The sequence below is a fragment of the Vitis riparia genome, chromosome 10, assembly GCF_004353265.1.
Source record: "Vitis riparia cultivar Riparia Gloire de Montpellier isolate 1030 chromosome 10, EGFV_Vit.rip_1.0, whole genome shotgun sequence".
Taxonomy (NCBI): Eukaryota; Viridiplantae; Streptophyta; class Magnoliopsida; order Vitales; family Vitaceae; genus Vitis; species Vitis riparia.
Window position 1 is genome coordinate 96,401 of NC_048440.1, and position 25,227 is coordinate 121,627.

At 39.6% G+C, this 25,227-nt stretch overlaps 1 long non-coding RNA gene across 1 annotated transcript; it reads right to left on the reverse strand.

Annotated features, from left to right (window-relative positions):
- Window positions 1-18,673: 18,673 nt before the first annotated feature.
- On the reverse strand, window positions 18,674-25,227 carry LOC117922976. The gene is made up of 2 exons (XR_004652596.1): window positions 25,094-25,227; window positions 18,674-24,911 (listed from the first exon to the last, which is right to left on the reverse strand). It is a non-coding gene; the product is annotated as an uncharacterized LOC117922976 (long non-coding RNA).

Below are 25,227 nucleotides of genomic sequence, written 5' to 3' on the forward strand. Positions count from 1 at the left end.
CTGAGCAGCAGCCTGTAAAGAGTGGAAGCCATTTGCCATGGATAGAGGACACTAAGCAGTGGGTACTAGAGGTTTATGTTACTTCTCCTTCCTTCCCTGCCCAACCACCTTCTTCAAGCTCCATTGAAATAGAGAAAAATGAGAAATTGTGAAGTCGTTGATGCTGTTATACAAGTCATATTGGACTGCCTATAAAAGAAAGATAAAAGTAAAGAGTCCTATTAGACTAGAAGCGCTAGTGAGAAATCATAAGTATGATTGTTTTTCTCACCACCGTCTCCTTGTCTTTGCCCAATAAGAGGTCAAAAGGCAACATATATTTACTGGTTATATTTTTTCTATTTTTTTCCCCTTGCATTAGTGCAGACATATTTTTCCTCCATTGGTTGAAATCAAATCTTTTAGCATTATATTGACTTCATCGTGTGGCAGTCTAGTTAAGTACGATAGTTCGTATGTTAACTTTCTTCGATAAAACCCAAGTTATGGTGACCCTATAGTATGAGATATTGTGGGCTACTTCGTATGTGTAGATAGATTATCATTTCCAACTTCATGAAATCTGTAGGTAACATGAATATAAATGGCAAATAAAGAAACAAACCAGTTGAATTGATTCGAAACACTAAACACATAGCCATCATATGTCCATTTATGAGTGTCAAAAGTAACTGTTATGCTCCCATTGGGATCCAGAGGGTGATAGCAGTATGCAAAAACAGAGAAAGAGTCAACCAAATTGTGAAAAAAATAATAATAAGTGAAGTAACAAAAGGAAAAGTATATGTATAAATGATTTGTTATATACTTGACATGGTGACTAATAATAATGTCAACTTCAAAGCCAAAGGCCACGTGGGAGAGAAGATCAACCCCATTTTCTATAATATGCATAATTGTTTGTTCTATAATATGAAATTTGTGCTATGTTTGTATAGGTTGATGGACGCAACTAATAGGATATATTGTTACATTTTTATGGGAGGCAAACTTGTCCAAAAAAATGATAGGCAATGGGAATACGTAGGTGGAAGAAGCAAAGGTATTCACATATATAAAGGAATGCCATTTGAAGAATTCGACATCTCCTTTGATGCGATGAAGATGCACTACACCCTCAAGTTCAACCCCAGAGTCATCCAAGATTTAGAAGATGAGGATGACTTGGATAACGTGGTTTCCCACAGTGATGACTTTGCAAATGTATACCTAGTAGACTTACCTTATGTGGAAACCATTTAAGCAAATATACCGAACACAAAATTGGCAATTGGGTAATGGACTTTAACATGAATGTCTATTTACAATATTGTGAATATCACTTTACACATCACGTAGTTTAATTATGTTAATGTATGTAAATGCAGAGGTCCACCTGCGTCGTTTCCTTCCTCTAATGCATCATGCGATGCAATTCCTAATACTATGATGTTATTAAGAGGTTTTGTGTCGCGTTGTGCAGATAGTGAGTACACCCTTTTGGAATTGATTCATTTTCGTGAGGCAATGTTAGGGTCGGGACATACATTTAAAAATGTTGAGGATTTTCGCAACGCAATTTACCAGATGTCATTAGGTGGAAGGTTTGAATACAAGTACAAGAAAAATTCCCCTACGCATATGTCTGTAAAGTGTTCGGTTGAGGGTTGTCCTTGGAAGATAACAACTCATGCTGTAGAGGGAAATGTCATCTTGCGAGTTCATACTTACCAAGTGAATCATAATCATATAGCTCAGGATGAGTGTTCATCTAAGGTCAAGGTTTCTTCAAAGAGAGGCGCGGTTGTTGTTGAAGATGTGTTTAGAATCACTCCAGACTATCTTCCCCGTCAAATTTTGTAAGGATTTTGAACGTGGTCATGGAGTTCAATTGACATATAACCAAGCATGGCACCTTAAAGAGAAGGCAAAAGAACGCATATATGGAACTCCACGTGAGTCCTACACGTTTGTCCCTTGGTTATGCCATAGGCTAAGGGAAATCAACCCCGGCACAATTACGGAGTACACTTCCGACAAAGGTCACTTCATGCAATTGTTCATTGCCCATGCATTTTCAATTCAAGGGTTCATCAAGGGGTGTCGACCAGTATTGGCTATTGATTCTTGCCATCTAAGTGGACCATATAAGGGAGCTCTTTTGTCCGCCATTACATATGATGTAGATGATGGAATGTTCCCTCTTGTCCTTAGTGTGGTCAGTTCAAAAAATTATGAGGATTGGTATTGGTTTTTGGAGAAATTAAAGGGGGTCTTAGATGGTAAAGAAGTTGTTATTATATCTGATAGACGTCAGGGAATCTTGCGTAGTGTTTCCGAGTTGTTCGGGATAGGAAATCATGCATATTGTTATCGACATGTTAAGGAAAATTTTTTTAGCTTCTTGAATAAGCAAAACATTAGAAGAAAGAAAGGGAAATAAGATGCTTGGTTACTTCTAGACAACATTGCATATGCTAGGTTGGAGATAGACTACAACGAGGCATTTGAAAAACTTGTGCGCTTCAATGACAACCTCGGTAAATGGGTTGCGGAAAACAATTAGGAACATTGGGCAATGTCAAAGTTTCTAAAAAAATGACGGGATAAAATGACAAGTAACATTGCAGAGTCCTTCAATGTGTGGTTAAGAGATGAGCATCACCAAACAATTTATACGTTATTGTTAATGCACATGGATAAGCTTGTAGCCATGTTGGACACCCATATGCGTGGTACACAAAAGTGGAAGAGCGTGGTTGGACCAAAAACTGAAGAGAAGCTAATGTCAAATATCATGAGGTCTGGTCCAATTAGTGTGTTTCCATATTTGGGGGGACGTTTAAGGTGTTTACCGAGGAGGTTTAGTTGGTTATCGATATCAATCAATGTACGTGTACTTGCATGACATAGCAAATGTCCGGCTTGCCATGTTCACACGTATGTGCTGTCATCCGCACACTCAAACACGACGTGTTTGACTATATTGACCCATGTTTTAATGTCTCCACCCAACATTTGATTTACTCAAGTCAGTTTCAACCATTACCAACACACAATATGCCGAAAGTTTGTGAGGATGGGAGTTTGCAAGATTGCGTCGGCAACTTCTTTTCTGCTCTCCAACCCCCTCATGTGAGACGTCCTCCAAGAAGACCCCGCCAAAGATGCATTGAGTCACAGTTTAGTCATAAGAGAGCAATTCATTGCTCTCGATGCAATGGCATAGGTCACAACCGCTCTAAATGTAATAATCCGTTGCCGTGACATGTGCCTTTTTTGTGCTTGTACGATTCTCATACTTTGTATCAGCCCATACATTCTATTGTAGGGTATATGGTACGGTATTGTTGTTTTTCGTTCCTATGTATTGGCTTGGTTATAGGCACGATGCACTATCTTGTTATTTTCATGATTTATAGTTGTTTTGCTTAACCTACTTAATTGAAAGTGCAATTTGAATGTGGTTTCTTTTAAGTTGTTATTTAATTCCATTAGTGTGTCTACATTATCAAGCATTTGTGGTTCCACCTACTAAAAATTGTCTTTCTATTTGTCTTCAATGAGATATACTTGTTACGCATGTTGTAAGCATTGTAGTTATTATCTTGTAATTTATATGATCTGTTGGCAGTAGCATAGTACTTCACACACATGTTTGCACCCAAACTATTAGTGCTTTCCTCAATTGGTTTTTTTTATTTTTTTTTATTTATTTTTACCTTATACATATGGATATGGTATAGACTTACCAAATTTATCCAACTGATTAATGGTATGAATAGTGAAATGACCTTTCCCTTTATTATTAGTCTCTCCAAGTCATCGATAACTACTATAGCACCCTTTGGAAGTTACCTGTTTTTCTAAGGTTCAAACCTCCAACAATAAATTCATTCTTCAATGGCCACTGCGGAGGTATTGCATTATTTCTTCGTTTTTATTTTTCATAACTTATTTTAGATACTTGATATTTTAATCTACTTAACACAATTACTTGTTATGGGTCTTACATATTCATTATCACATAAACATCCAGTTGTAAATTATTCATCCACATTATTTTGTTTGTTAGTCCATTCAATTGTATTTCTTTTTCCACCACATTTATGTATTCATATTGTCTTTTTTATTTTTATGTTGATTACTAAAATGCATGTGTAAGATACGAATTATGTCTTACACTTTTAATGCAGCCCACAAGATTGTTCACACGTTGTTCATCTTCGAGATTCTTAAAACTATGCAACAGGTTGTCAGTTGATAAATTGGAAGTTGTTCGAGACCTTCAGTTTGGAGGTCTTCTCAACTTAAATTGCAAGGAGATACGACATAATATATGTTTATGTTTGATCGACCATTTTAACGTTGACTTCAGACGCATAGACATATCATCCAACAAAAGTTATGATCTGACTGTTGCAAATGTTGGCCTTGTATTTGGCCTCCCGACAAGCGGACGGATTCTACAAATTGCATCAACCCCGTCTGAGCATCTGTTCGGTACACTCAACACTTGTGAGGAGAGACTCCTCAACTTACCTGTCGAGGAGGAGTTCCGTAGATGCTTCCTTTACTACGCATGTGCGACGATATTGGTGCCAACGTCAATGATAGATGGATGCCGAAACTTATGGCATACCATCCATGAAGATGGTTTTCAAAATGATGTCAACTGGGGCTAATTTGCTGTTGGCCAGCTGGTTGAGGGTATTGGACGATTTAAACAACGGAACAGTGTTTGGGTACATGGTTGCATCCTCTTCCTCCATGTATTGCCCTTCTTTTACATTGATAACTTGGTCATTTTTAAATTGTTCACATCACTACCATCAAGTAACGAATCCACATATGTTTATTTCCATTGTGCAGCTCCACTACGTAATTAAATTCAAGATTCCTTCGGTTCATGTTCCCGGGATAATGCCCCTCATATCCGCATGGTCAGATGAGTTGATAAAGGAGCACTTAGCTGCTAAGATTAGTCAGTTTGGTAGTTTCGGACATGGCGAGGTAGCCATTTACTCTACATTCATTTTGTTATGTAATTTGATGACATGGAAATTGAATACCTTGAAGGTTTATACGTTCTTAATTTGCGTCATGAAATCAATTGTAGGGGTTTGATAATTCGTCACCGCCTCGTACACATGTGGAGTCTGAGAGTGACCCGACAAGTAGTCATGTATGGATACTGTTTGTTACTTTACGAATTAACTCCGTCTGAATGCCATTACAATTAGGTTTACTGACTGCATTGTTTTAAATAATTGGTTATAAATATTTTCTTCAATATTTTTATTGTAATTTATCTGCAAGCTATTCGTTAACATGTCATAGGAACTATTGAAGAAATACTATGCAGCAAAGCACGCAATAAATGCATATCAAAAGGGCATTCAGCAGCAACTTGGCATCATGCTTGGTCTGATGCATACATTGGATGGCTGAAAAGAACAAAGTCGACCTTCTCCTGCTGCTGGTCACTTAAGTTATGCAGCCCATGAATTTTCGGAGGCCGAACCGCATTCAGACTATGGCGGAGATGACATGGCATTCCATGGCACTAAAGACGTACCTGACACACCAATTTGGTATCCATCAGTTATTGGTAACAGTATGGGGGACATTCATTACTGCATGAATGTGTACATAATAACTCATATTATATTACTCTTCATTATGAATTAACTGTTGTTACTCCAAACTAACAGTCGATGAAGAAGTAGTCGTCTATGAACAGTTGCCTTTGCATTCTATGGTTGTGGCCCCATCTGATAGGAGTGGGAGGCGATGAAGAGTGCATCTGGCTCCCAATCTATTGTCGCCATTCATAGCGCAACCACAAACCCGCCAGTCTGCCATCAAGATGGACCTCAAACAAGCAGCTGTAATTGTTTTTTATGGGGACTTGGACCCGAGGTTTGACATAGCATATAATACTCCACTTTCAAATGTATTCACCTCCACATATTTGGTATTACCCTAACATTTATGGTTTTGTTGACAGTGAGGAACTTGTTTCAATGCATGACACGAGTTTAAGCAGAGGCAACCTCGCCTCTTTCCAAGGAGACAGCTGGATTGGCAATCATGTTAATATATCAATTTCTCCATTACTTTGCAATATTTTTAATTTAATATTCATGTAGCATCTTGTCATTAGTGGCTCTAAATATTGCTTACATATTAATCACTTCTTGTCTTAGGTTGTGGATACGAATTGTAGAATGTTGCAATTCGACGATGTATCAAGGACCAAACTCTTTCTTTCGCCATACATAGTTGTAATAGAGGGCTTTGATGGACACTACAATTCAATGATTTGTTGTTATAACATGTCAAGAAGTTTCCCTACCCTTTAAAGCTTAAACTTTTTTCATATCATATATAGGAAATGGTCATGCGTTCCAACGCTAAACTTTTAATGCACGACACAGTAATTAGCCGTTTTGAGCCATATTTGTATCTCTTAGATGTTTCATATCAGAATGTTAATGAGGTCAGCTTAAATGCATTGTTCGAGGTTTCTACACTTGTCATCTCCTTCACCCAATATATGTTGTAATCCATTCTGAGTGGCATCATGCAGGTCTACTTATCGGTTCTTCTCAAAAACCATTGGACGCTTTATGTTTATGACTTGCATAACAAACGAATCCCGCTCTTGGATTCTCGACCATGAAGGAGAAGGAGTTGTATGAGTGGGACACAACAAAATTTGGTAAAGTAGGTGTTAGTTTCGTAATCTTTGTTGCTTCCATTGTACCTAAGATGGGAAGTTTGAATGCATCTACATTCATTATTTAAGGCCAAGGTTATTCTATGGCTTGTTGCCTACAAGAAACAAATGGTGGATGTAGACTTGAAGATGTTTCGTTTTATCATGCCAGACGTACCACGTCAACCAAATGAGTTAGTGTTTACTTTGCAGTCCGTAACTAAATTTAAATTTGATTGCAAGGCAATTTATGTATATTATAATTGTCATGTCACGCCTAATAAATAATTACCTGTTACTTTGTGTGTTAGCAATGACTGCGGAGTATTTGTTATGAAATTCATGGGCAACTGGTCAAATGGAGGACTCTCGAAATCCATCGATGTGCTATGTCCCTACACAATTTTAATATACCATGATTATATCAAAGTTGCATTCCATGGCCAAAATATTTAACATTTCCTAATATGTCTTTTAAACATTAATGAATGCAAGGCAAGATTAAGAAGTATAGATTGAAGATATTGGGGAGATTGTTGCTTTCATCACATAATGCACATCGACATCACTTTCTCGTGGATTGAGGGACACTATTAAATTGGCTGTGCCAAGGATATTTTCAATTGATTGTACATTATTTCGTCAAACCTAACTATTTTCAATGTATTGCATATAGAAGTTAGTGATGAATTCACAGCTAAGGTTAACAACATTATGATTCATGTTTAAACCAAACAAGTTAAGCGTTGAAAAGCCATTGGCTTCAAAAGTATTCACAAATGAAATTGGGATTGATACTTCAAATGTATACATTATACAAAATTGAGTAGGAATAGGAGTCATACTTTGATTAGTCATTGCATGGATCAAACATTGCTACTTCAGTTTACATTTTTTACTTAAATCATATCTTATTTCGAACACATCCTCCATATTCCTTCACTGGTCTGCATGGTACATCGAGCGGCCATAGAAGACTCAGTTTGCTATTTTATGTTAAAGGTGCGGATGTCGACTGGAGATCAACCAAGGCACGACCGGGAAAGCGTACCCGGTCGATCGGTTCATAAACCATCTCCCGATCGACCGATGTTACAGAACATTCACTCGACCGGTATTCAACCGGTTATCGACCGGAACATTACCGATCAAGGGGTGCATGATTCATGCCTAATTGGTGTCTCAGCTGATTCGTGTCTAGCTGGTGCTCCTTAATTGAGGGAGTAATCAACAAAATTTATAACCTATTACACCATATACTAGGGTAGCAAAGACAAAGCTACTATAGCATAGTGGCTCTAGGATCGTTCACTGGGATGGGTTTTCACTTCACAAATGATATTATTTCAAAGATGAATTGGTGTCTTTTCATTTCAAGGTTAGCTTTAAAAGAAAACATAAAGATGTTTGAATGAAAAAGGATTGGTTTTAAGCTAATCAAAAATAATAGTAACTGATTTTAATTACAAAGAAAAGTGTTTCTTGGAGTTTCAGATCACTAGGCTCAGATTCCTCATACAAAAAGGGAGTTCCGGTCACTTGTTTCTTTTCCTCGCATTAGAGAATTAACATATAGTTCCTTCTCCAATCGGTGTTGTACAGATGCTTCCCTTTAATGGGTTCAAACAATAAATCCCTCTCACTGATGCAACTTGCAATGGCTCGTGCCTCTCACCTAGCACTTGCCATTCAAGGTGATCTTTAACCTTGGATTTCTCTTCACAAGCTCGCAAGAGATAACTAATGGATGTCTCCTTGGAGTCCAAAAGCTTACCAAGTGTTGGCAATTCTAGAAAATCCTACCTTCAAGTCACCTCCCAGAGGCTCGCAAGGGGTAAACTAGTGCATCTCCATGGACAAAGATCACTTGCCTTACCAAGTGTTGGCCTAAGTGATTTAAAGGCGTTTTAAGTTAACTAAAAAGATAAAAACCATTAACGGGTCACACTTTCTCTTCATTAAAAACTAAAACAACAAAACTTCCAATTTATGCATGAAGAAACTTACCCGGTTACCTTAGCTCCAAGAGACAAAGAGCCTAGCCTCTCATCCTCTGAGGAAAAATCCTCAGAGTTTGATTGGCTAGAAAGAAAAATGACGAGAAAACAAGAATATAAAGAAGAAACAGAGCAAGTGCTCTGTATTTTACTTCCTTCCCAAAACTGTACAAAAAATGGTCCTTCACCACCCTTCAAGCTCCCGATAGATATATATAAAGAAAATTACAAAACAAAATATCTGAGGTTATTCACCCCTTTTCCAAACTTAATAACTAAGGAATCCTATAATTGGTGGGTTATAAGGAGAGTTTGGGGATTTAAACAACAAAAATCTAATGAAAAATATCTCATAGTGTCGGTTACAAATATCGGGAAGCACTAAGGACCATTTCGCAGGTGAAAAAGAGGTCTGCGAAATTTCGCAGACAAACACCAAGGGCTGCGAAATTACTTCGCAGCAAAAGACTGGTTCCGCAGCGCTGCGAAGTTGGCTTACATCTTGTGGTGTTTGGCTTCCATTGCGTCGTGAAGCTTCAGGGGAAATCCATAGCACTGTGCAAAAAGGCTGCGAAATCATTTCGCAACAAAAGGGTGATTTCGCAGCACTTTGCTGAATCCTTACTTCAGCTTGGAGCAATTGTCTTCCAAAGGTTGTAACTTCCTCATTTCAGCTCCAAATCGAACACGATTTGAAGCATTGGATTGTTGACTTCCTAAGCTTTCAAATGACATATAGCATGCATAATTTGGACTTCAGGAGGTGCTCCAAAAGTGGCTGAAATGACTATCATCAAGAATGCTTCATGACAGATTTCTCTTTGCTTCCCCTCCTTGCATTTCAACTTTGCTTATTGCAAAGGGCTTCAAAGCTTTGATTCTTCATGCTTCTGCTCTTTCCATTTCTTTGCCAAGGATTCCAAATAACTCTCCTTAATCTCATATTGCTTTGGTGATCAAATTACTAACAAAAACACCAAAACTTACACAATTTGATTAGAAACGATTGCAAGGGTCCTTAACATGTCAATTGGGTTAAAATGCAATAACTACTACTCAAAAGTGTTTAAAAGGATTAATTACAAGCTACAAAATAGCACTTTTTGAGTAGTAATCAATGCACTCGACTGGGAACAAACAACCACTGGATGAGAGAGTGTAAAAACACTCTCTCGACCAGCATTCGACCGGTATTCAACAGGCACACGACCGGTCAGGCTACGTCCTCGACCAGGAACGAATAGCCACTGGGGGAGAAAGAGTGTAAAAACACTCTCTCGACCAGTATTTGACCGGCACACGACTGGTAGACCTACGTCCTCGACTGGGAACAAACAGCCACTGGGAGAGAGAGAGTATGTTGAGCGATCTTCGACCGATGGTCAACCAGTCGAAGTTATCTGGTCGACCGGTTAACCAACCGGTCACGCGAACCTTCGACCGGTTGATCTAATTTGTCCAAATCACATATTCTCTTTGATAATGGACTTGTTTTTATTATTTAAAGAATTAATTATATAAGTATACAATTTTAAAAAATCTAATAAGGTAAAATCATTTTCACAAGTTTAGTTTTGTAATATAAAATTGTGGTAAAAAAAATATAATTAAAATTAATTTAAATTTGATATATATTTAAATTATTTAAGTATCATCTAAATAATTTATTAAATTTAATTTGTTTTATTTACTTTTTTTTGCTATTTTACCTCTATAAATATATATATATATATATATATATATATATATATATATATATATATATATATATATATATATATATTATTTTTAAATTTAATAAATTATTCACAAAATTATGTTAATTTTGAATGTAAAGATTAAATAATCACAAAATATATAAATTTTCAAAGTGAATTGTTTAGTTGAATATTTTTTTTTTCCAATTTTTATTATTTATTTTTAAAAATTAGAAAATAATAGTAATTCGTATATATTATTAAAACTGTTCATTTCATCCAAAGGAACCCCACTTTCTTCCCCTCCAAATGGTGCTGCTTACCATGCTGTTCATTTTTGTATATGAAGCATGATTAAATACAACACTTATCAAGGTGTTTCAATTCATACCTAAAATTTTATTTTATTACACTAAAAGTTTAAAAGTCAAACTAAAAAACAAAACTTTAGAATATCTTGTTTGAAAATTACTCACTTTTTTATACTGATTTTTTTCATCGTTCTCATAGCTTCCAATTTTAAAAAAAAAAATCTATTTTGTTATGCTAATGTTTTTGTTGATTTTCTTTGAATATTAGAGTTTTCTTACTTTTAATAAATTCTTAACAAATTTATTTTTTAAATTAATGGTCATAATGAAGTCTATACAATTTTAAAATTATGTATATAAATAATATTAAATTGTATCTCAGTTTCTTTAGTTGATGGTTTTAGTGGAAGATACCATTTTCCCCCTTACTTTTAATAAGAATAAAAACATATTTTCTATGATTTGTTGTATTAATATCTTCTTTGTTTTTTTCTTTTCTATTTTTTATAATAACATATTTTATCAAATAATTTAAAATTATTTGTCCAAATAAATTAATTTAATTAAACTTGTTTGATTATGTCTTGAGATGACAATATTTGCTAAAATATTAAGTTTCTATACCTAAAAAAAAATTAATTAAATAAAATTAAACTCACCATTTTTACAAGTGGCAAATCATAATTTTAATTGAAAATAAAATGTTACCATCAATTGAAAACAAATCGATTACAAATGAAAGTTAAATTCATTTTCATTTAATTTTTATAGATTATATGAATTCCAATAGACAAATCAACTCTCACAATTTTCAAGCCAAAGCGATTGTTCGACTTGTGACTTACAGAAGTGGTCAACCGCTGGTGGACCGGTCAAGCTATTGGTGGGGTTGTCTTTTGAAATACCCCCCGCGCGGCATTTTGACAATCTCAAGCTTCAAGGGTTTTGGGTATTCAACTTGGGAAACCTACTTTCAACGGCATTGCAGCTATTTCATGGCTTCGAAGTGGGTTTTGAAGGGTGCAGACTAATATTTGGGACGTCGGCCTTATGTATTGGAAGGCCTCCTCATTCAGCGCGCGTCATAGGTGATTTCTCACCTGTTACCGTGCGACAATTTGCTTAGCATGGGTTTGTTATCACTTTGATCTGCTCGTTTATTTCTCTACCACCCTCGTCCCCTTCATTTTGACTCTTTGATGGTGCTTAGGAGAGATATAGCTACCTCTAGGGCATAGGGCAAGCACCCTGCTGAGCGATCTCAGCCTGGTGAGGCGGAGGCTCGCTGAAAGGCGAAGTTTGACACCGGCCTTTTCACTTCCATGGAGGAATATCAAAGGTACAAGTAGAAGTTTGCCCAGAGGAAGGTTGTTCCAGGGAGAAATATTAATTTCTCCCAACTACAGCATTTCGGCTTTGAGGGACCATTCGCACGTATGGGGTGGCTACCCTTAGTGACTATTTCAGAGTCGATATTTCCGACATTAGTGTGGGCATTCTATTTACGAGTGACATATGGACATGGAGGTCAAATTATTTTGACCATTAGAGGTGTGCAGATCAAGCTTGACCCGGAGAGCATATGCCGCATTTTAGACATCGCTCCAGTAGGACTCAGGGTCTATGAGTCTAAGGCTTGGCCCACTCTGGCGGGTTTCGAGCCTAGAGAGGTGATATAGAGGATGTGTGGCCTTGCTGATGCGCAGGGGATGGGCAAACCATTGGCACATAACCTGACAGTGAGATGTCGCATCCTTCACCACATGATCCTATACATTCTCTTGCCACGAGGCAGCCACCGAGATGAGGTCTCCTATCTTGAGGCATTCCTCATTGATTCGATTATGACGGAGAAACGGATTGACATTGGATATGTGATGATGATGCACATGATGGCATGCTGCGAGAGCTTTACACGCGTTCTCCCCTATAACCGCTTTCTGACACGAGTATTCAAGAATGCAGGGGTTGATTTGAGCAGGGAGCAGGACTTTGAGGCCCCGAGTAGTTATGATACATATGATGAGCAATCGTTGGGCCGTATGAAGTTTGAGAAGGGCCCCGATGGATCATGGATTAGGAAAGTGGAGTGACCAATAGCACATCCTGAGGGACAGGGAGAGGTGCATCCTGTCGTTGAGGAGGAGGCCGAGATTCGGGAAATGGAGGGTGGGGTCGCCCCTCAAAGAGATTATAAGCATACACAGACTAAGTTTGATATCCATCCACAGCAATTCGAGGGTTGCCAGTTGGGGGCAACTTTATCAGAGGGGATGATGTCTGAGCTAGTGCACACAACGGTACCATCTTCGCAGCCATCATTCACTAAGCCACCTCACGCACATACATCACCTCATCAAGCTCCATACGGCCCTAGTCAGACGCCTTAGATGGATTTAGTCAGATCAGCTCACTTGGCACTCGAATGGAAGAGCTTGCAGTTGTCAACGATACACGATTCTACTCTATGGAGGATTGCATGGATCATTATCAGACAGGCTTCACCGAGCAATTCCAGTGTATGCAGCAGAGATTTCAGAGTATTGAGGATCGCATGGATCAACAGCAGGCTACATTTGAGCATATCCTCCAGAGGCTTGATAGTCAGGAGAGTCGGCATGAGGACATGATGGCTTACCTCCGATCTGTGTTTCCACCACCACCTCCTCGGCCTAGATACCAACGAAACCCCTCAACCTAATTTACACATTGTCCCCAATGTGCTCAACTAGATTAAAATTTAACAAGGTAAAGTGGTAGGATATTACCTTGAGGGGATCATCTTCTTTGACTAGTGTATCAAGTCGTCAACTATGCTTGAAATACAAAGCATTAGAGTCTAGAATAAAGTGAAAAACAAAGCAACATGAGTCATAAATTATGGTGTTGTGGCTTGTTGACAAGACATGTGACACATGCCACCGCCCATGACATGATGCATGCCATAACTTGTGTAAAGACATGTGACTCATGCCGCTACCCTTGCCAAGACACACGTCACGCCCCTACCATGGTGTCATGACTCGAGCCAAGGCACGTGACAGGTGTCATCGCCTATGCCATGGTACCATAGCCCGTGCCAAGACACATGAACGACTCATGTCATGGTGTCACAGCTCGTGCCAAGGCATATGATGTGTGCCACTGCCCATGCCATAACGTGTGCCACTGCCCATGCCATAACGTGTGCCACAACCCTTTGCATGGTGCTATAGCCCGAGCAAAGAAACATAATGCGTGCCATCGCCCATGCCATGAAGAGTGTCATCGCCCGTGCCATGACGCGTGTCACCACCCGTGCCATGATGCATGTCACCACCCGTGCCATGACGTGTGCCACTACCCGTGACATGACGCATGCCATGGCCCTGCCATGGTGCCACAACCCGTGCCAACACACGTGACGTGTGCCACGGCTCGTGCCATGACACGTGCCACAACCCTTAGCATGGTGTCATAACACATGATGTGTGCAAAGACAGGTGATGTGTGTCGAGACACGTGACAGGTGCCACTGCCCGTACCATGATGTGTACCAAGGCCCCTACCATGGTTCCACAACTCATGCTAGGACATGTGATGTGTGTCATCACCCATGCGATGACGCGTGCCACAACCCTTGGCATGATGCCCCGACCCATGTTAAGACACGTGACACACGCCACTGCTCGTGCCATGATGTGTGTCATAACTCTTGCCAAGGTGCCACGACCCAAGCCAAAACACATGACGCATGTCACCGTCGTGCTATAACGAGTGTTACGATTCTTAGCATAGTGCCACGGTTCATACCAAGACACGAGACCCGTGTCACTAGCCATGCCATGACGCGTGTCAAGACCCCTACCATGGTGTGGAAACCTAAGCCAAGACACATGACACATGACACATGACACATGACACATGCCATGATGTGTTCCAAAGCCCCTACCATGGTGCCACAACCCGTGCTAGGACATGTAACGCATGCTACCGCCCGTGCCATGATGTTTGCCAAGGCCCCTGGCATGGTGCCATAGCTCGAGCCAAGACATGTGATGATTTCCACTACCCGTGCCATGAGCCTTGGCATGGTGTCCCTGCTCGTGCCAAGACACGTCATGAGCCATTGCTCATGCCATGAAGTGCGCCACGACCCCTGCCAACGTGCCATGACCCAAGCCAAGACATATGACACGTTCCACCACTCGTGCCATGATGCATGTCATTGCCCGTGTCATGACATGTGCCATGACCCATGCCAAGACGTGTGACACATGCCATCGCCCCTTGCCACAACCCTTAGCTTAGTGCCATAGTCTGTGCCAAGACATGTGATGTGTGTCATCGTTTGTGCCATGAGCCCCATGCCATGGTGGCATGGCCCGAGCCTAGACACATGACGCGTGACACCACTCATGCCACAACACTTGTAATGACCTATGGCATGGTGCTAGAGGCTATTCTAGAACACATGACCCATGCCACGATGTGTGCCATAACCCCTTGTGGACCCGCATTTTTCACACGCATTCCCACTCATCGGTGAGACTCACTTTTATTAGTGAAAAATTGGTTTTGGAAAAGTTAGTCACCACTTATTTTATTTTATTTTAAAAGGAAAAATAAAATAAGAAAGAAAACCCCAAAAAATAACTCCATAGTTTTTGGAAAAACGTGTCTTTGAAAAACCCAAGTCTAGGTCTAAGAATCAGGTTACTTATTGAGAAGGTACCTCTAGAAGATAGCACCCCTCTAAGCCCTACAAAGGTCTCTACTGACTAAGTTGAGGGAAATGAGGCAATTAATTAGTTGGTTATAGATACCCAGGTAGGCTAAGGTGATTTTAGAATTAACATTTCAAGCTAAAAGTTCAATCATGATCATAAAAGAAAGTCAAAGTGTGTACCTGAACTACTTCTCAAGTGCTATCATAAAACATCAAAGTTAGTATAGAAATACAGCACACAACATTTGTTTTATCCAAGCATACATCTAAGCATCCAAGAATCACATCAAGCATGGATATAGTCATCAATAGCATACGTGTCCATGGAACTCTTGAAAGTAAGTGTGGGGGGCGTACTTGGATAGCAAGCTAATATGCCTCTATGGGAAACAAGGTTAGCCCAATAACAAATTCAAAATAATCTCATGTTCCACAAAGAGGAAGCACAATCAATTAAATATCGAACAAAAAAAAAATATTGAACAAAATATCATGGATGTTGGGCCCCCACCAAGGCCCTAATTGCTTTTGCATGAATTGGTTCAGTGAATTCCATTATTTGGAATCATAAAGCTTGTTCATGCTTATTAAAAAAAAATCAAGAAAATTAGTTAAAAATAATGAAAACACGTTCCGAAAGGAAAATGACAGCAAATAGTACGTTAAAATTTGGATTTTATGCCTAGAAACTCCTAAGAATTTTAAAGAAAACTAGAGTTATTTTGACGAAAAATGGTTTTGAAATCCAGATTAAAAAAAAAAAAAGTGAAAATTCACAAGAAAGAAAAGAAGTAATAAGGGAAGGATGATGTGCACCAAGGTGGCAACTGTCTGAGGGGAGCCTAGAGATGTGATTGAGACTGCAATGCTGGTGTTGATGGTGCTGCTTGATGATGTTTTCCCATGGTCAAGTGCAACCTTCAGAACTGACTCATTTGTTGCACTCGTAGATTCAGCAGGATGTCTGGGATCAGCAACCATGGGGGAAAGTCCTCTGACTACAAGCAATTGCCTTGCTTTGAGGATTAAAAGAGAGACACTTCAGTAAAAAAGACTTCGAAGGTAGAAAAGTATGATGTTTTAGATGTAACAGCTTAAAATCACAAGCTTTGACAACCGAGTTTTTATCAAGAAGGAGATTTGGAGACTTCAGATTTCTATGTACAGTAGTAGGATGGTTTGTGTGCTAGTAATTCATCCCCTTGGCTACATCAAGAGCCATTCACAATCTCCATCTATCAAAATAGCAGGCCTAAAGTTCCCATCCTTTTGACTTGGAGAAGCAAAAACATCAACTGAATGATTATATGCAGTGATACCAACAGATTGCCTATGCCAAACAACTGAGTATAAAGGAAATCACAACTTCCCACCATTAATCTCATACTGATCCTGAGCTTCATGAAGCAAGGCAGGCCAAGAATCAAACTAAATATTTTCTATGAGTATGTCAAGAGAATAATAGGTTCCAATTGATCGGAAATAGCGAATTTTGAGCCATTTTCTTATAATATCCAGACTCTGCCAAGCAAGAATTGCAACCCTGAAAGAGCCTTAGCAAAAGGGGTGCTTGAAGGGATAGCTAGTAGCATTTCTATAACATCCAAGATTTTCTAGAGATCAGGATGTTCTTCCCATTTAGTGTATGCCTGCAATTTGATTTCGGAACATATTTCCAACTCCAAACTTTGATTCTTGGTCAGTTAATAACAGTCTTACTTGATACAACGTAGTTAGGGTGGTTAAAGCCTGCAGGGACAACCTAGTAGGTTGCCTGTACTCCTGAATTTTAAGTTTGGATTCCAGTCTGGCCCTCTCCTTGACTTGGCGTTTTTCTGACCATCAGCAGTACTTGAGGTAGGTGAACAGTTATGCAGTGATCCTGACAAGGTTGAGCCAAGAAGCTGATCTTCTGCAGATAACATAATAGGTTTTGGTGAATCAATCTTTCCATGGCTCAACGTTTCAATGTAATAATCATTTCCACATTCTGTTTGTAGAACCCCATTCACAAAATTGTCACTAATTTCCTTTTCAAGAGCCAGGTCAGGAGCATTTGACATGAGTTGCAGAACATCAAAAAGGAAATTCGGATTGCCACCATATGACTCATCCACAGGATGGCTTTGTGCTTGTACAGACACTCTGAAGAAGTCATCATTCTCGAGATGGCTTGCATCAGATAATTTGCCACCCAGATCAGTCTCATTGTCAACAGCATTTGAAAATTCAGTACCAGGTTTAATATGGTCACAGGACGTTCCATCCAATTCTGGTTCCACCATTGAAACTTCCTTCAAACTTTTTCCACAATTCATAGCCAGAAGCATAACATTCAAATCTTTACGAGACGAAGTACAAGATGCCTCTACAAATTCAGACCATACAGTGCACCAGACAGATAGCCATCAGAAGACCAGTTGCATGTTGTTCCCAATAAACCCACCATTTAAAGACTCATTTAAAAAAAACCATAAGCTTTCTGCTACAAACCTGACCTAATTCCACTACCCCTTTTGACTGCCAATAGCTTCAGAGAATTCCCCAGGTCTAAGGAGTGCTTGCAGCAGCAACTAGATGAGCAAGTACTTGAGAGCATGCAGTTTATTTGCTGTTGCGTTGAGCCTAAAGTTTCTTTTCTGAAGACGGTTTCTTTCCTCTCTACAAAGCCTACTTTCCATAGCTTGCAATTTAGTGAATGCCTTCTCATCCTCATTGCTCAATGTCTGAAAGAGTAAAAATGAAGGAATATTGCGTAATGTGCTAAGAAATCGCATGAAGTAAGAACCAAGATCAATTGGTTCACGTATGCTTGTCAATGCTCGTGGCCCCTCTCCTGAAACATGTATGGATTGCCATGCTGGTAGTGATGAAGTTCGCAATGGTCCTTGTGGAGGTCTTGCTATTTCGGATGTTGGTTTAGACTCTTCTATGGTTTCTGTTATTTTAGATCAAGCCCATTATATTCTGTTCGCACAGGAAAAAATCGTCATTGAATGTATCACTTGATCTTTCATCACGATCTGCCTCCTCAAATTCTAGGATCGAAGCACCTGCAGAATTATTCTAAGCTATGTCTATGCTGGAAGATGGACAAGACTGCCTCTTAACTTCACCTCAAATAGCTGGAATTTCTGAACCCTTACGATTTGGATGGCAAGGTGGCTTTGAAGGGAGTCAATTTCTAATCAGACTGCAGAGTCTTCGAATCGCAGATTTTGTTTTAAGAAGTGAAACAGATTCACCAAGAGATGCAAGGCTTTGATCCAACTTTAGTGCATAATTACTAGAACCAGCCATTGTCGAACTACTCACTATACATTCTGATTCAAATAAAATCCTTTCTATCAAATGAGTTTCGTTTCATCGACTGCCTAAATCCTTTTTAATTTTGAACATGAGAGAAGGAGAGCATTATAACTTCTGTTTCGATTTTCCCATTTCCAATAACATTTGCCTCAGCTTTTGGAGAAAAGCTTCATCATCTGGCCCGGCCATTTGCACTGCTTCCGGGAAATTCTTACAGCCTACATCATCTTGATCACTTGGTTTGCAGTGAAAACCGCTTGTTTCTATAAGATGAGCAAATATTGGTTCCGCGTTTGGTGTATGGGTGGATGCCAGAAACCCCACTCTTTCATCACAAACTGAGTCTTCATCATAGGGTGAGTGCTATTGAAGCATTAGAAATCCTCCAATTAAAATATTTGAGCGTTCCAGAACCTCTTGGCAGAGCACCTCCAGCACTATGGGAAACAAATGTGAAATGCTTGGCTGGATTCAGGGCAATGTAGTCCTCCAGTGGTGCAGCGATTTCGATGTGTTCCTGGCTGATTTCAAAAGCATTCTGTTGTTCTTTGAGGTCAGCAACCTGACCAATAAAAACTTCAGCACTTGTATCAAGTACCAAGACATCTTGGGTCAGTAGATCATCTTGACTATTTCATTACTGTTTTCTTCGGGCTGCCCTTCACCTCTTTGCTTCCAGTATTATCGCCCCCTTCTGCCGGTTGGCTATCATTAGACATGGGAGCATCCGATTGTTGATTATGCTGAAGTCCTGAACTCTGGGTTTGCCTTTCAGCATGAGTGTTTGCTGGAGCAATACTGCGTAATTGAGATATGAAATGCTTCTCTACTGCTTATGCGATAATGATAGCCTAACTACTCCCTTGTGGTTACCCATCATCAAAATCAAAATCCGAAACTGGCCTTCTCAATTTGCAGCCTGTATTGGAACATTCATTTCATGGGGTGGATTGTAATGAAAACTAATCTCAATCCCAGCTATGGCAGCGTCCTCACTCAATATCGTTTTCTCCATATTCTAGAACGGAGCAATAAACCCTCAAAGGCTCCTTGGGATCAGACTTAGGAGACTGTCTTTCAAGAACATGAATGCTAGCAATTTTGATAAGTTGTGACATTGCATCTGAGCCTTTTGGAAAGTGAGTTTTGAAAGGACTTCAAAGTAGAATTCTGAACTGCAATGTAATGAGCATGACAGCCTTGGAAGTCTTATTAGAAGAAGCTCAAATTTCCTCCATTGGAAGCCTCAAATTCAACAACTTCTTGATTCTTCAGAAGGGGTACCCTCATCACTAGAGTTTTCCAACTGGATGAAAGCATTAGCCTCGAATACAACAACTTTCGGATTAGTTGACTCAAATTCGAGAAAATCGTAATCCTCAACTTCCCATAAGAGGATCGACCTTTACTCGTCCATCTGTCTTACTTTCAGAAGTGATAAATTGTCTAGTAGGGCCATTATTGAGGTGAACTGACTCAGGAATATTTTCACTAACATATGCAGGAATTTCGAATGGAATCAAATGAGTCTTTACAAGATAACCCCAAACTTCATCCCTTTTAAACCTTTCATTCATCACTATGAAATTGAATTCTTCAGTGAACTACACAATAGACTTCTGAGACTGTTGAGCAGAGGCTGGCAATGGCAACAATGGTGCTTGAAATGCTGGAGTAGACATTGTGCTCAAAGTATTAGGAGAAGTTGATGTTGGAGCAACCTTATCCATCTGACCAGGGTATACTTTTGGTGAGGAAGAAAGCATGGATGACATGGGTTGTGCTAATTGATCAGGAGTTAATAAAGTTGAAGGTAGAGTCAGAAGGAGGCCAGAGGTGGAACCCCCAATTGTGGATGCAGAATGATGCAGGGGATGGATAGGAGGCACCGATACCAGATCAAAAACTATTTTACCAGTAATTGGAGCTTCAATGGTGTTAACGTCTTGATAAGATGAAGGAAATGAAGGCATGTTTATTATATTCGAATTACAGGTACAGAGTATGATGGTAGAGTTGCCTTTGCAAACAAGGACATCGTATCAGAAGAAGTAGAAAATTGTTCCTGAGTAAGAGAATATGAAAAATTTTGAAAGTGCAGAATTCAACGGGGTAAGTGAAGACATAGAATTAGATGGTACAAGTGAAGGTGTAGGATCACATGCTATAAGTCAAGGTGCAGGAGCAATGCGTTCCAATGCATTTGTCAAGCTCACAAATAGGGATGCCTGAATTTCAGGAGCCTGCAACTCATTCGGCAATGCTGAGGGAAATGACGTTGTGGATGTTGCCTGAGGGGAAGGTTGTTGTGGAGCATGAGAGGTACTGATTGATGTTTTATTATATCCTTGCCAATACATTGACATGGCATGAGATGGCACACCGACAATTTGAGTGGTTTGCGGTTGGCCCAATTGAGATTGCTTTCAGACTCTCGCTGCAAAAAAAGAAGATCGAAGATGACGACGACAATGTGAATCGCTCTATGGTTCTGGCAGCGAATGGGGATTGGACATGCAGATTCTGGAGACAGTGACTTGAGGCTTTTTGCGAATTTGTAGCAAGCTTAACCAGACCATTCTTGAAGGCAACTTCTCATGTCAGTTTCCACCCCTCGAAGTCAAGCTACGAAGCTTCGTCTGGTCCATGAAATTTGCCCCACATAAACAGGTAATACCACAAATTCAGCAATGTCATTGAGCCTACTGACAGTTTCTATCATGGAGATACAAGTTCTAAGCAATCACTCATTTTATAAGCGATCAAAGCATAAGCAGGAATATTGTCTTGCATAGTTTCCTTTATTCAAACAAGCCATGCATTCCAGAATATACAACTCTTCTCTTTCTGAAGTACAAAACATGCCTAAGATCTACGTCTGGGGACAAAATATTTTCATAATCTACATAGGACTGTGCTCCATTGCTTACAGAAACATCATTGAATCTCACCCTCCCAGAAGAGCACATAAGCAGTAGCGGATTTGATGTTCTCTTCATTTAGCTGTTATATGACCATCATCAAAATTGTGCCACTTGTCTTCATCTAGAAGTTTTCTATGTGCAGTGCAGTACTTCATCTTTCGTGACCAAATCAATTCGATAATAAGTCTCGAATCTAGGCTGGTCATTTCACACAAAGGACCAGTTTAAAAATTGTAATAGAGATTGTTAGCATTCTGTTCATTGGGCAAGGGGTCATACACTGTGCCATGATGATTCAGAAGACTGTTATTGGAAAATAACCTTCATAAATTTCTGGATTATATTGAGGCTACTTAATGAATTATTTGCTCACAGGTTTGTAGTGCTCAGGCGCACGATAGAACTAGTCAGACGGGGCATGAAACTAAATTCCATCTCTCTTATTCTTGTGAGAATTTACGAAGTTTTCTGAATCAATGCTGTCCCACCAGGCTTCAAGAACTCGAGATTCATTTGAACTTTGTTCAATATAACTTGAGGATTTGTTGGCGAGAAATACATCATAGAGCCATGATACCAAAACTCACGAGACACCATTTTGTTCAAAACAAAGTATCGAATTTGGCAGTCATGGGAAGTTCTTTAATTTCCATCCTGAAGTCTCTCAACTCCAGGCACCTTTTCGGACTTGATTTTAGAAACTTGTGAGACTTTAACTTTCTATTCCTTTTCAGCTATGAATCTTTGTGCCTCAAAATGTTAGCAGGTAGGGCTACCAAGGGGAAATTGATCAGAACTGGAAGGCTTCTCAATCCTGAAACCCAACCATTACCAGATAATTCAAACTCTACTACAAGTTGATCATCCCCTTTTTCGATTGGAAGTCATCCTCAAATACCCTTCCTTTTCATGAGTAGTTTGTGCACCAAAATTATCGATGACAGTGTTCAGAGAGTAAGGCTCATCATGGGAATTCTTCCTCTCGTAAGGCTTAATTATTCTCTAGTTGCAGCTTCGTCCAGAGCATCAGTAACCCTTTACTTGACATAACCCTCCAAAATCCCTTCATTATTCTAAATTAGTTCAAGATGCCCCCCCCATCTGCAGAACATCACAATGGTATTCAGCTTCCTGTTCCTTCTCTCAGCAATCTCAATTTCCTTCGAAGTCTGGTATGTGCCTTTCAGCTATTGCCTGAACTCCAGTATACTGAGCAGGCTTCAAAACTGCTCTCTGGCCAACAACATTCAAAGTCATTCATATCTCAATTATCTGATTCATAGTCCACTTGAAGAGAACAGTAAGTGACCAAATGATGCCAGCTTGTCATTAAATTCATCGTCAGCCTCATTTTTTAATAATCTAGTCAGTCTTGTTTCCCTTTGAGAACCTCAATAGCCAACATTCAGTTATCATTGCATCCAAGTCATCACAACCTAGTTGGGAAGCTACACAGAATTCCCTGTCATGGGAATTAAAATATTCAGGACAGACATCAAGCATGAGCTCGACATAGTCATCCAAAGGCAGACCAAGCTTTTTCTCCTCTTCCTTCTCAAGCATATCTCAATGTTGGCATTCCAATTGTATTCCATATCAGAATCAACAGCCGATGACCTTCTTCTGAGCTCTGATTTCAGCACTTTCACCCCAATCACATCTTCACACTGACATTCGAGTATCACAACCTTTACAGCAGCAGGTTGTTTGCAATGGTCATTTTCGAATATCTTTAAGCAATTAAAATTAAAACCAGATTTTAAACCTGAACCATGAACCAGTAGGTACTCTACCATAAAACTTAATCACATAACCGAATCCAACAAACTTCAATTAAGACATCAAAAACGAATTAAAAAGGCATAAACAGAGGAAGAGTCGAGCAGGGGAATCCCATCCAAATTCAAGTTCTATGACGAGAGCTGCCAACTGCAGCTTGGGGGAAAGACCTATGCAGGAACCTTTATACAATTATCAAAAGCTCCTTATGCCAATGCCTCTCCCATGTTAAGTTCTCCCGAATCAGCGAATTCTCTTCAATAGGTTGACTTCATTCTATTGTATCTTCAACAGAGCCAAAAGTCATTTTGCTTTCAGAAACAACTTGGATACTCCATCCTCCAGAATCCTTAATATTCGGAAATCACACAAGTTCAAAGGTGACCAATCTTTCTTGTTTTTCTCATCATTCTAGTTTTCCTGATATTTCCAAACCAAAGATGCCCATGAGGATTTGCACCGACATCAGTAGCTTTTGTATAGATTCCTCCACCTACTCTGCCAAAGAGAGCCATGGAAGAACCATCAAGGCCATAACTAGTTATAGCCCCAAAAAGGCCTTCCCAATCATCACCATAGTATATCTTGAAGAGGTTGTTGGCAATATAGAGGACCAAAAGACCATTTGCAGCAAGAAGGAAACCCATGACTGCACCAGATCTAAATGCAGTGATAAAAGCCTTCCTAACACCCTTCCTTGCCTCTAGAGTGGTTCTGACATTTGCATAAGTGGCAATTTTCATCCCAAGGAAACCAGAAAGCAGAGAAGGAAAACCAGCAAGCAAGAAGGATATTGTGCTGAAGATAGCATTGGCAAGTTCTGGCTTGCACATCTCTCATTCGTTGTATGAGCACTGTTGGCTCTTTGTGCTGAAACCCTCCACAGAGCCAAGGAAAACGAAAATCAAGATTGCAAAAGCAACCATGAAGATTCCAACATACAGATATTCGATAAAGAGGAAAAAGGTTGCTCCTTCAGAGATAGCATTTTGTATCTCAGCGCATTTGTGAACGACGCTGTGACCATTGGTGCCTTCTTCTTCCTCAATCAGATACTCAGCGGTGCCATTCTTGCTAGAGTTAGAGAACGAGTGCCGCTTTGGAGAAAGCTTGACGCGAGAGACCAGAATCCACTGAACCACAAAAAAGATTATCCCAATGATGGCGCAGGCCGGAACCAAGATCTCAGTGCCAGAATATAATCGCCATAGACGGACGGAAAGTCCGACAAACTCCGGCGCCGGAAAACCAATATTACAAGAACACGAGAGAGAATAAAAGAGTTGTCTTTGGCTCCGGTTCTCTCACTCTACTCCACCACCATGCTTCAATTTCAGAATCAATTTCTAGTTGTTGTAAGGACGTTTCTGAATCGATTTCTGTTGGATGAAACACAGAGTCCTCCTCAAGGATGTTCATTGTCCTTGTTAAATTGTTGCCTGACGAAGAAAGGGTACCGAAAAAAAGAAAGAAAGAAAAAAGAACTCTAGAAAACAGAGTAGAGTTAGGAAAAGAGTGAATAACCAAGCACATATTTAAACACATTCAGCAGGAGAAACGATCAGCTCTAAATGTCCACAACAATCAATCAAGATAACACCGGGATTTGCCAAAAAAAAAAAAAAAAAAATCTGGAGTTAAGAAGATGTGAATTTCATGTAGCCGTACCTGGGAGAACCTGCCTTTGAGAAGTATTCCTCGGCTTCAAGTGAGATCGATTCTCTTTCTCCAAAACCCCTCTAAAGGCCGGTGGACACGAGTTCTTTTTCTTCTCACCAAAGCAATGAAAAAAAAAAATTCTT